The 14,488-nt window shown below is 36.3% G+C and overlaps 2 long non-coding RNA genes across 2 annotated transcripts; both read right to left on the bottom strand.

The window, feature by feature from the left end:
* Positions 1 to 2,266: 2,266 nt before the first annotated feature.
* Positions 2,267 to 4,503, bottom strand: LOC148923115 (uncharacterized). Its single transcript, XR_016132348.1, has 4 exons — positions 4,292 to 4,503; positions 4,157 to 4,222; positions 2,955 to 3,016; positions 2,267 to 2,497 (listed from the first exon to the last, which is right to left on the bottom strand). It is a non-coding gene; the product is annotated as an uncharacterized LOC148923115 (long non-coding RNA).
* A 6,231-nt stretch (positions 4,504 to 10,734) lies between these two features.
* Positions 10,735 to 13,035, bottom strand: LOC148923114 (uncharacterized). Its single transcript, XR_016132282.1, has 4 exons — positions 12,886 to 13,035; positions 12,751 to 12,816; positions 11,510 to 11,571; positions 10,735 to 11,053 (listed from the first exon to the last, which is right to left on the bottom strand). It is a non-coding gene; the product is annotated as an uncharacterized LOC148923114 (long non-coding RNA).
* Between the last annotated feature and the right edge of the window lie 1,453 nt (positions 13,036 to 14,488).

The following is a 14,488-nucleotide window of genomic DNA, read 5'->3' as shown; positions in this document are numbered from 1 at the left end:
ATAGAATAAATCCTGGCACAACGATAGCGAGAAGATAATTCTCTTTGGGCATAACCCATTGTCATTGTCTAGCCATTTGAGATCCACATTTACACTTGTAGAGATACTTGCTCCCACTGACTGACACAGTCTGTAGGTAGTATTGCAAGTCTTGTAAAACATGTTGTCTATCTTAGATTGTAACATGGAATCTATCACCTTTTAAAATATGCTTATCCAAATTAACCAATACTACATGGTAGTTAAAGGGATTATGTTCAAGTTAATTTAAGACTGAGTCTTACGACACTCTTAGACCCATGAACTTGTTGTGTTCCAGTGGAACGCTCCCACTACGATATGGTTCTTACAATCTTAGGTAATGAAGTTGATTTTATTAGTGCAAAAGTTTCTAATGGTATGACTTCTTGGTAATGTGGAAAATCCGATATCTCTCTCTTTATTTTGAGAGTTATCAAGCTGTTGGGCTTGTAGTTCATCTCTTGATCTTCATACAAGAATTATATCTTTGAAGATTACAGAACTCAAAACCTTACATCATTTAGGACAAACCTTAAAACATGCCTCATTACTCAACTCCAATTTCTTGGACACTTTTCCAACACGTGTTGGAACAACATTACACCTTGAGATGTGCTAGACTAGAGACGCTCTAGTCCACAAATTGTGTTTTGTTCGTAGTTTCTTTAATGTTTATCTCATCAATGATAAGATTTTAATGAGTACAACTCATCACATAATCAAACTTGTCTTAGAAAGACTTCGATTCCTTCTTACATAACTATCTCATTCATTAAATGAATGCTTGGATTCGTTAATGGAGATTTGACTCCCACTATTGATCATAACCCTTTGCTCGTCTCCTTATGGTGTAAACCATTGAGACTTGCTAGTCTTTCTATGTTGCACTTCTATAAGTATTCTGAGTCTCTTGAAAAATCAACTGATTCTAACTCATAGTGCATCAAATAGACTTTCTCAACTCTCAAGCTATTTAACGAAATGTTAAAATCTTGATAGTCTAGATCAGTTCGAACAATTTCTAAGTATTTTCTTGGCCTTAAGGCTAAGAGCCATAAATACTTTATCATTCAATGATTAAGAAGTTGATGTGTTGTTGAATACTCAACCTTGTCGCACTTATATTATTTTAATACTATGATGCCTTAAGCATCAACCATAAAACAATAGTTGAGCATTAATAGCTCTCACTGCAACAAAAACCTAACTGGATCAAGATCTCTTACTTAGAAGTTGCATTGTTATGTAAGTCATTGTCCTTCTATAAAATAGGCCAATCCAACTCACAAAGCATCTTTTCTCGCTTTAAACAAACTTTGATGACAATCAGGCTCTCTCATTTCCACATCTAGTCTTTTGTTCAAATGAACTAGGACTTAAAAAATGCAGCCTTTATGAATTTGTCATCTATCATGTTACTTTACTCTAACAGTATCATAACGACTATTATTCTGAAGATTTTCTACTTTTCAGTTAAACCTTCTTGTAGTCATTTCTTGTTACTTTAGGCGATGACTTGTGTCAGAAACTATTTGAGTGATCAAAAGATCCTCAAAACATTCTGTCACTTTAGGATATTCCAATCGAATCATCTCGACAGATTCTATTGATATCCATCTTTCATCGTTATTAACCAAGACTTGCCGAGCTACTTAAAGGAAAATAGCTTGACCTTATTCCTCAAAGAGCTTGTCAAGTACATGCATATCTCGAACATTCTTCGTGGAATTATGTCGAGGAAATGGAGGACATGAATCATTGAGTATAAACTCGAAGCTTTCAGCGATGAGAATTTTATCCATTTTCGTTTCCGGTCTACATAATTTAGGCATTCGAGTTTTCTTTCTTTAAGGATCACAGACAAATATTAAATGACATAATGAAGATTTGGCAAAGAAACTTATTATCACATACTCATGCTCAATACATAATCACAAATAACCACAAAACAATTATGTATCTTACAACAGCAAAATTAATAAATTGTATTCTCCTTTGGAGGTTAATACGCATTAAAATTTTGACAATTTTACTGGTCACAATACCGACACATCAATTGAATCCTCCTCTAGAGGTTAATACGCATAATGTTGACTAAGCACGTGTCACGCCCGTATTTTCTAAGGATAGAAAACACGGTTGATCACGACTAGGGGATGATTAAAGAAGCGGTGAAGAAAGGGGGAAACACACATCTTTGACTAAAATATTTAAATAACTGAAATAACTTAGAAAACAACATAGTATCATCTCAACAAAGTACCAACTCTAAGAAAATATAGACCGGAGCGTTAACAATTTTGAAAAGAGTATGACTCTCGATAACAAGACAGTTTTAAAGATAGAAAATGCACTTAGCGGAAGCGTTCAAGACATGGAAAAATGCCGAGTATGAAGACACGACATATCCAACAATTCTAAGCATAAATAATCCATAAATTCTGCTCAACATCCTCCACGCCCGTCGTCGCTCTATCTGCATATTAAGAAAAACAAATATGCAGGGCTGAGTACTTGCTGCACTCAGTGGACACATGCCAAATTCAGTTTGTCAAGCCATAACAAGTGATCTTGGGGGTTTTAATTGAAAAGAACCCAAGTCACTAAAAACATTTCACATAAATTTGGTTGCAACCATTTTCCATCCACATCCACCATCACCATATCTGAACTACATGACAAGGAACGTGGCCACGAACCAAGTCACTAGACCGGCCAACTCCAATGAGATAGCGCACGATCTACTGGGTGTACACCACTCCGAGTAGGGTTTGCGGCCCTACTGGGACCCGAATTCGTTAACAATACATGGCATAGCCACTTCAGATAGGTTCATTCAAATACAAAACATGGCAAGACAAACATTTTTCACCTCCTTTCACATAATAAAAAAAATATTTAGGACATAGTCCTTATTTAAAACGAAAGCCCACCTCGACAGCTTACTCCTCAATCACTTTTTGTTCCAACCGCAACCAACGTGCACCAATTCACCCTTTTCGAAAACATGATATGCACAATTAGACTTTGCAAAAATGAATTTAACAATGCATACATCCTAAGTGTGTGTGCTCAATTTATCCTTTACTCTTTTCTTGGCAAAACTTCATATTCCAAACTTATCAATTGAACAAACCAACATCAACAAAATTACACTTTCATCCGACGGTACACTCATGAATTTAAATCACGCAGCCAAATAGAAATCCCATAGCAACAATTCTATGGCCTAACAATCATATGCAAGCAAAATAAAAGAACAGGAAAAATACATATTATACTCCCAAATCAACCACGTATGTGTGTAAAGAAAGAAACAAAATAAGATAGACCATATATATTTCCTTCCGTCACCAACGCATCTGTCTCTCTCTCTCTTTTTATTTTTATTTTCTTTCAGGTGATCAAAGCAAAACTAAATAAAGTAACATAATATTTCCATACTCCCACATTACTGCACGTATATACTATTTTTACAAAACTATTATACACTAAACTAATTTGCCCCATCAAAATAATATAACCATACAGTAGTGCTCAACAATTAAAATTAGAAAAAAGAAAAGAGTCAGCAACATATATTCTAATATACTCCCACGTCACACGTTTATACTCCTATCCCAACCCCTTTATTAAACAAAAAAAAAATGAGGATTATAACATTAAAACTACCAGCCATCACCTATGGCTTCTTCAACAATTCAAATATTATGAATTCATTCTCTCTTACTTCTCAAAAGTCTCCCTCTATAACTCATACACAAATTTGAAACAGGAACAAATACTGCCATCTCTCATATCTCTCTTTCACGCCATTCTCCAAAAACACAGATAGGAGGTACTCATCTCTCTCTTCTAAAACTCACGTCTCTCATCCTTTTTCCAACTCTAAATCTTTCCTTAAAAATTCATAGTTGTTCGTCTCAAATATTTATGGGCAGGAAATTGAAATTTAGAAATTTGGAATTGAAGAGAAACACAAAAGGCGCATTCTAAATGTTAAAGATCGAAGCTTTAGGAGGGAGTATCATTCAACAGATACCAGAATTTCAAAAGAATTTATTCCCGTGTGTGAATATGCGAACTAAGGCATGGAATGAGATGCAGAGGATTCAAAAAGAAGTAGTGGATATACCTTTGGAAAGAAGCAAGGTTCGCACAAACAGACAGTAATCACAACACTCTCAATTCCTCCTTCCCACTGTAATACGAATTATGGAATCAAGAAATATGGAGATTTTTCGTACTCAATGAAAGGAGAAGAAATTACCTTCACGGAAGAGAAGAAAAAGAACACTGCAGTAGAGTTGTAGAACGGCGCTAATAAAATAAAATGCAGTTGTTGAAAGAGATATATAATGTAAATATTTGATTTGTTTGTTGGAGAGAATTTTGGGGAGTGGAGGTATTTGGTGTAGAAACCGTGCAGAAAGAGATTAGGAGAAGAATTATGTTTTGACCAAGGTCTTGACCGATAAAATAAATGGGAAATTTAAGAATAAATTGCATAGCCCAATTGAAATTGGATAAATGAGCTAGAATAAAAATATAGATAAAATTGATAGGCCCAAATATTAAATTTTGCTGTTTGATTTTAGTATCTTGGTGTGATTCCAAGTACTTGTAAACAATCGCCCAAATTTCCCATCAACGAATCACACTTCATTCTCTTTGACTACTTATACACCCCACGATTAACCAACAACAAATCAAGCATTCACAAATTTCATTCGCAAACCATCAAAACAAAATGACGGTATTTTATTCAAGGTCTATCACTCGCTCGTTTTCAAAACAAAATCTCAATATGAAAAGGTAATAATATAAAAGCGGGTGTTACAATCTACCCACCTTCACAAAAATTTCGTCCCGAAATTTGCTTAGATCATTTGAACAGTTCCGGGTACTTCTCCTTCATCTTGTCTTCTAACTCCCATGTAGCTTCTTCCTCAACACCATGATTTCTCCATCGAACCTTCACCAAAACAATAGACTTATTTCTCAACTCTTGTACCTTCTGATCTAAATAGTTTCTTCATAACTCAAGTTTGGATTCAAAATCATCATCTCCTCTTGATGAATTATGTGGTTAGGGTCGAACGCATACTTCCTCAATTGTGACACATGGAAAACGTTTTGTACTTTCCCAAAGCTTGGTGGTAGTGCCAATCGATACGCTACGGGACCCACTCTATCAAGAATCTCATAAGGTCCTTGCACACCGAACCGGGTTATTCCTTTTGACGGAGCTACCTTCAGAAAAACTTTATCACCACCTTCGAACTGTAGATCGGTTCTTCGAACATTAGCGTATGATTTCTGACGATTCTGAGCTTCCTTGATCCTCTCACGGATTTTTCGAACAATCTCTACCATTTCTCCCCCTTAGTCTGGTGATCTACATTTCTTCCCGTACAATGCCTCATAAGGAGCGAGCCATGTTAATAGTCGCATGATAACTATTGTTGTAAGCGAACTCTATTAGTGGCAACACTTCATCCCAACCTACTCCTCGATCTAGCACTACGACTCTCAACATACCCTCCAAAGTCTGTATCGTCCTCTCTGATTGTCCATCAGCCTGTGGGTGGAACGCGGTGCTGAAAAATCAACTTAGTGCCTAGCTCTCGCTGCAAGCTCATGCAAAATCTAGAAGTAAATTTCGAATCACGATCACATGTAATAGTCACCGGTACCCCATGTAAGCGTATGATCTCTCGTACATACATCTTAGACAACTTATTAGCTCCATAAGTATCACGAATCAACACAAAGTGGGAAGATTTGGTGAGACGATCAATAATCACCCAAATAACCGTGTTTCCTCGTTGAGATCTCGGTAATCCTGTCACGAAGTCCATTGCGATGTGCTCCCATTTCTATTCCGGAATCTCAAGTGGTTGCAGTCTTCCATAGGGTCGTTGATGTAGAGCTTTCACTTGTTGACATGCTAGACACCTCTCCACAAATGCCGCAACATGCTTTTTCATGCCATTCCACCCAAATTGTCTCTTCAAATCTTGATACATCTTGGTACTCCCCGGATGCGCAGTATATGGTGTTTCATGTGCTTCCCTCATGATTTCATTTCTAAGTCCTTCGTCTTTAGGCACACACAACCTTCCCTTGTAGGTGAGGGCATTATCCGCCTCCTCGTGAAAATTTTCTTGCTCTCCTGCCCTCGCTCCCGAACGGATTTTCTCTAGTAAAGTATCGCGTCTTTGAGCCTCGACAATTCTAGCTCTTAGGTCAGGTTCCATCACCAAGGTGGCGATCCTTCCTTGCACTGTCTCGGGTGCCCTCATGACTTCCAATTGCATCCTACTGAACTCTCGTATCAAGTGCTCTTCATTTGTGAGAAAAGTGGCTAATTGAGGTTGAGACTTTCTACTTAGAGCATCAGCCACTACGTTCGCCTTCCCTGGGTTGTAGTTTATGCTACAATCGTAATCCTTCACTAACTCGAGCCATCTACGTTGGCGCATGTTCAAATCCTTATGTTCGAAGAAGTACTTGAGGCTTTTGTGGTCCGTGTATATCTCACTGCAAACTCTATAAAGATGATGTCTCCAAATCTTCAAGGCATGTACCACTGCTGCCAACTCCAGGTCATGCGTCGGGTAGTTCAACTCATGTGGCCTCAATTGCCTTGATGCATACGCAATCACTTTCCCATTCTGCATAAGTACACATCCCAGTCCAACCTTCGATGCATCAGTATACACCACATAGTTAGTGTCGGGCCCTGGCAGAGCGAGAATCGGTGTGGTGGTCAACTTCTTCTTCAACAACTGGAAACTCGCCTCACATTCCGGTGTCCAATTCACTTTGACTCTCTTCTTCAATTGTTGAGTCATTGGCCTCGCTATCTTTGAAAATCCCTCGATGAATCTCCTATAGTATCCCGCCACTCCTAAGAAACTTCGAAGCTCATTAGGTGTAGTCGATGACTTCCATTGTTGTACAGCTTCCACCTTTGCAGGGTCTACTCGAATTCCATCTGTGGTCACTATGTGTCCAAGGAAATTCACTTCCTTAAGCTAAAATTCGCACTTGCTGAACTTAGCATAGAGTTTCTCGGCCCTTAGCGTCTCCAAGGTGGTCCTCAAATGTTCTTCATGTTCCTCCTCGTTCTTTGAGTATATAAGTACATCATCTATGAAAACTAGGACGAACTTGTCCAAATATGGATGGAACACACGATTCATAAGGTCCATAAATACAGCCGAGGCATTTGTTAATCCAAAAGGCATCACTATAAACTCATAATGGTCGTATCTAGTTCGGGAAGCAGTCTTGGGTACGTCTTCTCGTCGGACTCTCAGTTGATGGTATCCCGATCTCAAATCCATTTTCGAGAACACTCCAGCTCCACGAAGTTGATCGAATAAATCATCTATCCTCGGCAGCGGGTACTTATTCTTGAGTGTCAACTTGTTCAACTCTCGATAATCAATGCACATCCTCAATGTTCCGTCCTTCTTCTTCACAAACAACACTGGCGCTCCCCATGGCGACACACTGGGTCTAATGAAACCCAAGTCGAGCAATTCTTGCAGTTGTATCTTAAGCTCTTCCAATTCCTTAGGCGCCATGCGGTATGGTGCCTTAGATATCGATGCTGATCCTAGCTCCAAATCAGTTGTAAACTACGACTTTCCATAACGATCCTAAAGATAAACTTATTTTGTCATTTCCACTTTCGGTCTACTCCATCTGGTTGTGAACATATCATTGAATACTTCTCCCCACATTCCATCCATTTTCTTACTATGCGAAAATTCTTTTAATAATATTCCTAACTCTCTACTTTGGTTGAGGAGGTGATGGGGCTACCACGCGTTCTTTCTTTCGATTGCTTTTCCTACTCGACATATCTCGTCCCCAACGTTCCTCTTTTTGTTGATGGTGCTACCTTGTTAACACACTCGTATTTTCTCTGCAATTTTTGTATTGTAGCAGTGATCTTTAAATACTCTATTCCTTGTGGTTCACATAGTTTTATTCATCATCCTCGTATCGATCGAGCAACTATTTTCACATAGATCTCTACACCATAAAAGACAATTAGGCCTATGTGCCTAAAATTTTTCATAACATTTATTTTCTTCAATCTCATTATCTATGTACATAACACGACACTCAATTTCTTAGCAACTCGTTACAAGCGGTTCGTAAATGCGAAATATTTCGGATCTCGTTCTATTGGTCATGTCTACACTTCTGGTTGGTGTATCATTTCGGCGCGTGACTGTCTATAAGATTTATTTCCCATGTGTATCTCAAAAGATCAAGTTTTTTTTTTTTTTCCCTTTCCTTGCATCAAAACTCAGAATATGTATCAAGAACTAAAAATTTAATCAAACAGTCTTAACTTGGATATGGGCCGATTTCAAATTATAACAACACTACAAAAATGTCTTTAAATTGGAAGAGTTCCAAAATTACTCAAGGAAACAAGAATTACAATTTCAGCTCGACTTTTGTTTAGAATCTCAACACTAACTTGCAACATTTGGTTTGGGGCATCCCAACAGAGCTTGAAATATCATAAGATAGGTCATGAAAATAGGATGGACTTGAAATAAATATCAATTCTTGTAGTAGGCTACCAAACAAGATAATTCAATTGTCCGACCAAATTTGAAAGGTCTCGTGCATTAGTGGATAATGATTCAAACATGTCCGGCCAGAAATGATCGATTGCATGAGGATTTAGAAACGTAGGCAGTTTCCATGAAGCAGTACTAATAATGGTTCAACGAAACGAAAATCATAATATGGAATAATAAATCACATCAATGGGTTCATAAATTTGTGAAAGAGAGCCATAGTCAAGGGGACTTTTTTTAAAATAATCAAGTGGATTAAATATGTTAAGGGAAAGTACAAAATGCAGGCCTTAACTTAGTTTTGTAGAAAGAAGAGTTCTAATATAGAAACGATACATGTAGTGGAACTGAACAAAAAGAATTCCACTTCTACAAGAAAGAACTTGCCACATACATGGTTACAAAAATGCAAAGCTGAACAAAAGTTCGAAGAGGAATATTCCATAGAAAACATGTCTGGGAGACGTGATTATGTTGAAGGACATAACTGCAAGAAACTTTAGGAATGAAGATCAATGGCGAAAGCTCGCAAAGTAAAAATATTGTTCTTACGAATGATGAGTCAAAGAGGATTACAACCAATCAAGGTGTCCGAAGCTATAAGGGCAAACCCCAATTTCCGAGAACTGAAAGTGAGTCATGACTTGATGTTGGAAAAAGAAATAATAGGAATTACTTGCAAAGTGTGAATCGACCAAGGTTGTAAATAGACAAAGTCTCGCATTTGGTTCAGAAAAAGAATTCCTTAGAATCCAAGTAAGTACTGTTGATTAAAATTGTCCATTCTAGCAAATAAAATGGTACTTTCTCGTTCGCCTTCGCGAGCTCAAACATGGTAAGATCGCTCTAGGAAACTCTAGGTTCCCCATTGAGATTTCCTCGAATTGTTACAATCAATAACCGTAGTCGATGGCCATATCTGCATAGTGTTCTCGCACATTATAACAATCATTATCATAAAAGATTGTAATCATCCCCACGCTCTCAACATGTTATAACAGTCGTTTTCGTCGCATCGCCACTTTTGACATAAGATTGGGTTTAACTTATTAGATCGCGGGCATGATCTATCGTCGTTGAGGGTACATAATAAATCTCTTCTTGTCTCGAATCATTTCTCGTTTGAAACTTCTTTTCGTTTTGCACCTCTTCTTTTCATAATTTTTTTTTTATTTACCACATTTTTTTTCGTATCCTCATTGCCTCATATTTTTGTTTGTCCAATCACTTGGGAAAGTGATATTGCAGTCATCATCTTACAACTAAGTTCAAGCGCGTTCAGCCTAGTCTATTTCTTAGGCACTCTATATTCGCAAACATAGTTCAGAGTCTCATACCGTAACGTCTATCAATCATTACCTGAATGTCATTCGGATACATAGGCCTTCTATATTCTCACACAATTCATTCCCTCCTACTTCAACTTCCATAAACAACGTCGTTATATACCTCATACCTCAACATCTATAAACTATCACTTAAAACATCATTCATATCTCACATAATTAAACTTACATAAACATGTAACACTAGATACCTCAAATCATAACAATATCATATTTCTCATTCACTGCAAAATCTCAATTTCCCAAAAGAAATGAACTAGCATGCTTTCATTTAAAGTTCAAAGATTTCTGAAATTTTCAATAATTTTCCTCAACATAGATATTTTCCTCAACCAAATTCCTCCAAAACAACTAGTCATTACCATTGCAAAACATTCACCTCAAATCATTTCCAAATATATATAATTTTTTTTTAACACGTCAAACACTACGCAAAGCTTTCAAAACTTAGCACCCGTTCTTTTCACATCATACAAAATAATTTTTTTTTTGTTTCTATACAACACTTCTTCCACTTCCTCTTTCAAAATCTTGTTACCTCTTTTCAGGTTGAGCGCGACGGTCGGATGTTGAGCCATTTGACACTTTAAAATTTTTGTTTATTTATTTATTTTTGATCTAGGAATACAAATCTAGATCAAGACAGAAAGAAGACTCTTGAGTCCAGAGCGGAAAGAACGTTGCTCTGATACCACTTTGTCACGCCCGTATTTTCTAAGAATAGAAAACACGGTTGATCACGACTAGGGGATGATTAAAGAAGCGGGGAAGAAAGGGGGAAACTCACATCTTTGACTAAAATATTTAAATAACTGAAATAACTTAGAAAACAACATAGTATCATCTCAACAAAGTACCAACTCTAAGGAAATATAGACCGGAGCGTTAACAATTTTGAAAACAGTATGACTCTCGATAACAAGACAGTTCTAAAGATAGAGAATGCACTTAGCGGAAGCGTTCAAGACACGGAAAAATGCCGAGTATGAAGACACGACATATCCAACAATTCTAAGCATAAATAATCCATAAATTCTGCTCAACATCCTCAACGCCCGTCCGTCGTCGCTCTATCTGCATATTAAGAAAAACAAATATGCAGGGCTGAGTACTTGATGCACTCAGTGGACACATGCCAAATTCAGTTTGTCAAGCCATAATGAGTGATCTTGGGTGTTTTAATTGAAAAGAACCCAAGTCACTAAAAACATTTCACATAAATTTGGTTGCAACCATTTTCCATCCACATCCACCATCACCATATCTGAACTACATGACAAGGAACGTGGCCACGAACCAAGTCACTAGACCGCCAACTCCAATGAGATAGCGCACGATCTACTGGGTGTACACCAGTCCGAGCAGGGTTTGCGGCCCTACTGGGACCCGAATTCGTTAACAATACATGGCATAGCCACTTCAGATAGGTTCATTCAAATACAAAACATGGCAAGACAAACATTTTTCACCTCCTTTCACATAATAAAAAAAATATTTAGGACATAGTCCTTATTTAAAACGAAAGCCCACCTCGACAGCTTACTCCTCAATCACTTTTTGTTCCAACCGCAACCAACGTGCACCAATTCACCCTTTTCGAAAACATGATATGCACAATTAGACTTTGCAAAAATGAATTTAACAATGCATACATCCTAAGTGTGTGTGCTCAATTTATCCTTTACTCTTTTCTTGGCAAAACTTCATATTCTAAACTTATCAATTGAACAAACCAACATCAACAAAATTATACTTTCATCCGACGGTACACTCATGAATTTAAATCACGCAGCCAAATAGAAATCCCATAGCAACAATTCTATGGCCTAACAATCATATGCAAGCAAAATAAAAGAACAGGAAAAATACATATTATACTCCCAAATCAACCACTAATGTGGGTAAAGAAAGAAACAAAATAAGATAGACCATGTATATTTCCTTCCGTCACCAACGCATCTGTCTCTCTCTCTCTCTTTTTATTTTTATTTTCTTTCAGGTGATAAAAGCAAAACTAAATAAAGTAACATAATATTTCCATACTCCCACATTACTGCACGTATATACTCTTTTTACAAAACATGTGTACATATTAATATCAATTCCCCAATTTAAAACTATTATACACTAAACTAATTTGCCCCATCAAAATAATATAACCATACAGTAGTGCTCAACAATTAAAATTAGAAAAAAGAAAAGAGTCAGCAACATATATTCTAATATACTCCCACGTCACACGTTTATACTCCTATCCCAACCCCTTTATTAAACAAAAAAAGATGAGGATTATAACATAAAAACTACCAGCCATCACCTACGGCTTCTTCAACAATTCAAATATTATGAATTCTTTCTCTCTCTACTTCTCAAAACTCTCCCTCTATAACTCATACACAAATTTGAAACAGGAACAAATACTCCCATCTCTCATATCTCTCTTTCACGCCGTTCTCCAAAAACACAGATAGGAGGTACTCATCTCTCTCTTCTATATCTCACGTCTCTCATCCTTTTTCCAACTCTAAATCTTTCCTTAAAAATTCATAGTTGTTCGTCTCAAATATTTATGGGCAGGAAATTGAAATTTAGAAATTTGGAATTGAAGAGAAACACAAAAGGCGCATTCTAAGTGTTAAAGATCGAAGCTTTAGGAGGGAGTATCATTCAACAGATACCAGAATTTCAAAAGAATTTATTCCTGTGTGTGAATATGCGAACTAAGGCATGGAATGAGATGCAGAGGATTCAAAAAGAAGTAGTGGATATACCTTTGGAAAGAAGCAAGGTTCGCACAAACAGACAGTAATCACAACACTCTCAATTCCTCCTTCCCACTGCAATACGAATTATGGAATCAAGAAATATGGAGATTTTTCGTACTCAATGAAAGGAGAAGAAATTACCTTCACGGAAGAGAAGAAAAAGAACGCTGCAGTAGAGTTGTAGAACGGAGCTAATAAAATAAAATGCAGTTGTTGAAAGAGATATATAATGTAAATATTTGATTTGTTTGTTGGAGAGATTTTTGGGGAGTGGGGGTATTTGGTGTAGAAACCGTGCAGAAAGAGATTAGGAGAAGAATTATGTTTTGACCAAGGTCTTGACTAATAAAATAAATGGGAAATTTAAAAATAAATTGCATAGCCCAATTGAAATAGGATAAATGAGCTAGAATAAAAATATAGATAAAATTGATAGGCCCAAATATTAAATTTTGCTGTTTGATTTTAGTATCTTGGTGTGATTCCAAGTACTTGTAAACAATCGCCCAAATTTCTCATCAACGAATCACACGTCATTCTCTTTGACTACTTACACCCCACGATTAACCAACAACAAATCAAGCATTCACAAATTTCATTCGCAAACCATCAAAAAAAATGACGGTATTTTATTCAAGGTCTATCACTCGCTCGTTTTCAAAACAAAATCTCAATGTGAAAAGGTAATAATAAAAGCGGGTGTTACAGCACGACCATCAGATTTAGCATTACAGAATTTTATTTCTACAACACACTCCCATAACAATGTTCATGTGCTGACAACAAAACCAAGCTATCTCATAAATTCTGATTGAACCCTGAAACTCGCAGTTCCTTAGGATTATTGTCCCCACTCTGCAGGTGGCAATAATATTGGGAACCACTTTCTAGTTCATTCTATTTATTATGTGAGAAGTCCGCCCTTATGAACTTGCTGTTTTCATAGGATTATTGTCCCTACTCTCTAGGTGGCGATAATATTAGAAAATCAACTTCACAAAATTTTGCAGTCCAACCGATGGAGACCATATACAACCCACTTGTTGTAATCATCACTTAGATATTTTGTATGGTGTTTGCATGATTATCACATAAGCAGATAAAGTAGATAATCCACTTAAAATAGATAAACACCAAATAAACAGATAAATCCATTTAATCCATGGCATTTAAACACATAGGATAATTATCGAAAATTATTTAATCTAGTCATGGGAATCAATTAAATAATTCAGTTTTATCTTGGATAATCTTTATCCAAATTCATTTAGGATTTATCAAGATAGAGTCAACTTATCTAAATCCACTTAGGATTATTCTAGATTTTATTTTCATAAAATGAAATCCTACAATTCAAGATAACGTTGATCGAGGATTATCATTATTTAAATCGTACTAGGATATTACTAGATAGAAACACTTCCATCATAAACCATAAGATAAAAATAAAATCCAATCAATAAAGATTTGTGCAAATCTTAATTCTATTTAGAATAGACATCTAGAATATATCAAACATTACTTAGGATTTCTTAGATAAATAAATTTATCTAAATCCAATTAATTAAGGATTTCTTATATATCATCTTTATCCTAATCTATCTAGGATATAAATCCAAAAGATAAGGATAAATTGGATTAATACTTATTTTAATCCATCTAAGATTTGTCTTAATAGAATTAAATCTATTCAAATCTATAGGATAAAATAAATTAATATAAATGGTTATCCTAATTCATCTAA

Source organism: Salvia hispanica, chromosome 6, assembly GCF_029641045.1.
Source record: "Salvia hispanica isolate PSC_SH4W2 chromosome 6, Shi_PSC_v1, whole genome shotgun sequence".
Lineage (NCBI taxonomy): Eukaryota > Viridiplantae > Streptophyta > Magnoliopsida > Lamiales > Lamiaceae > Salvia > Salvia hispanica.
The sequence above is the reverse complement of the archived record's forward strand: the minus strand, read 5'-3'. Positions and strand labels throughout refer to the sequence as shown.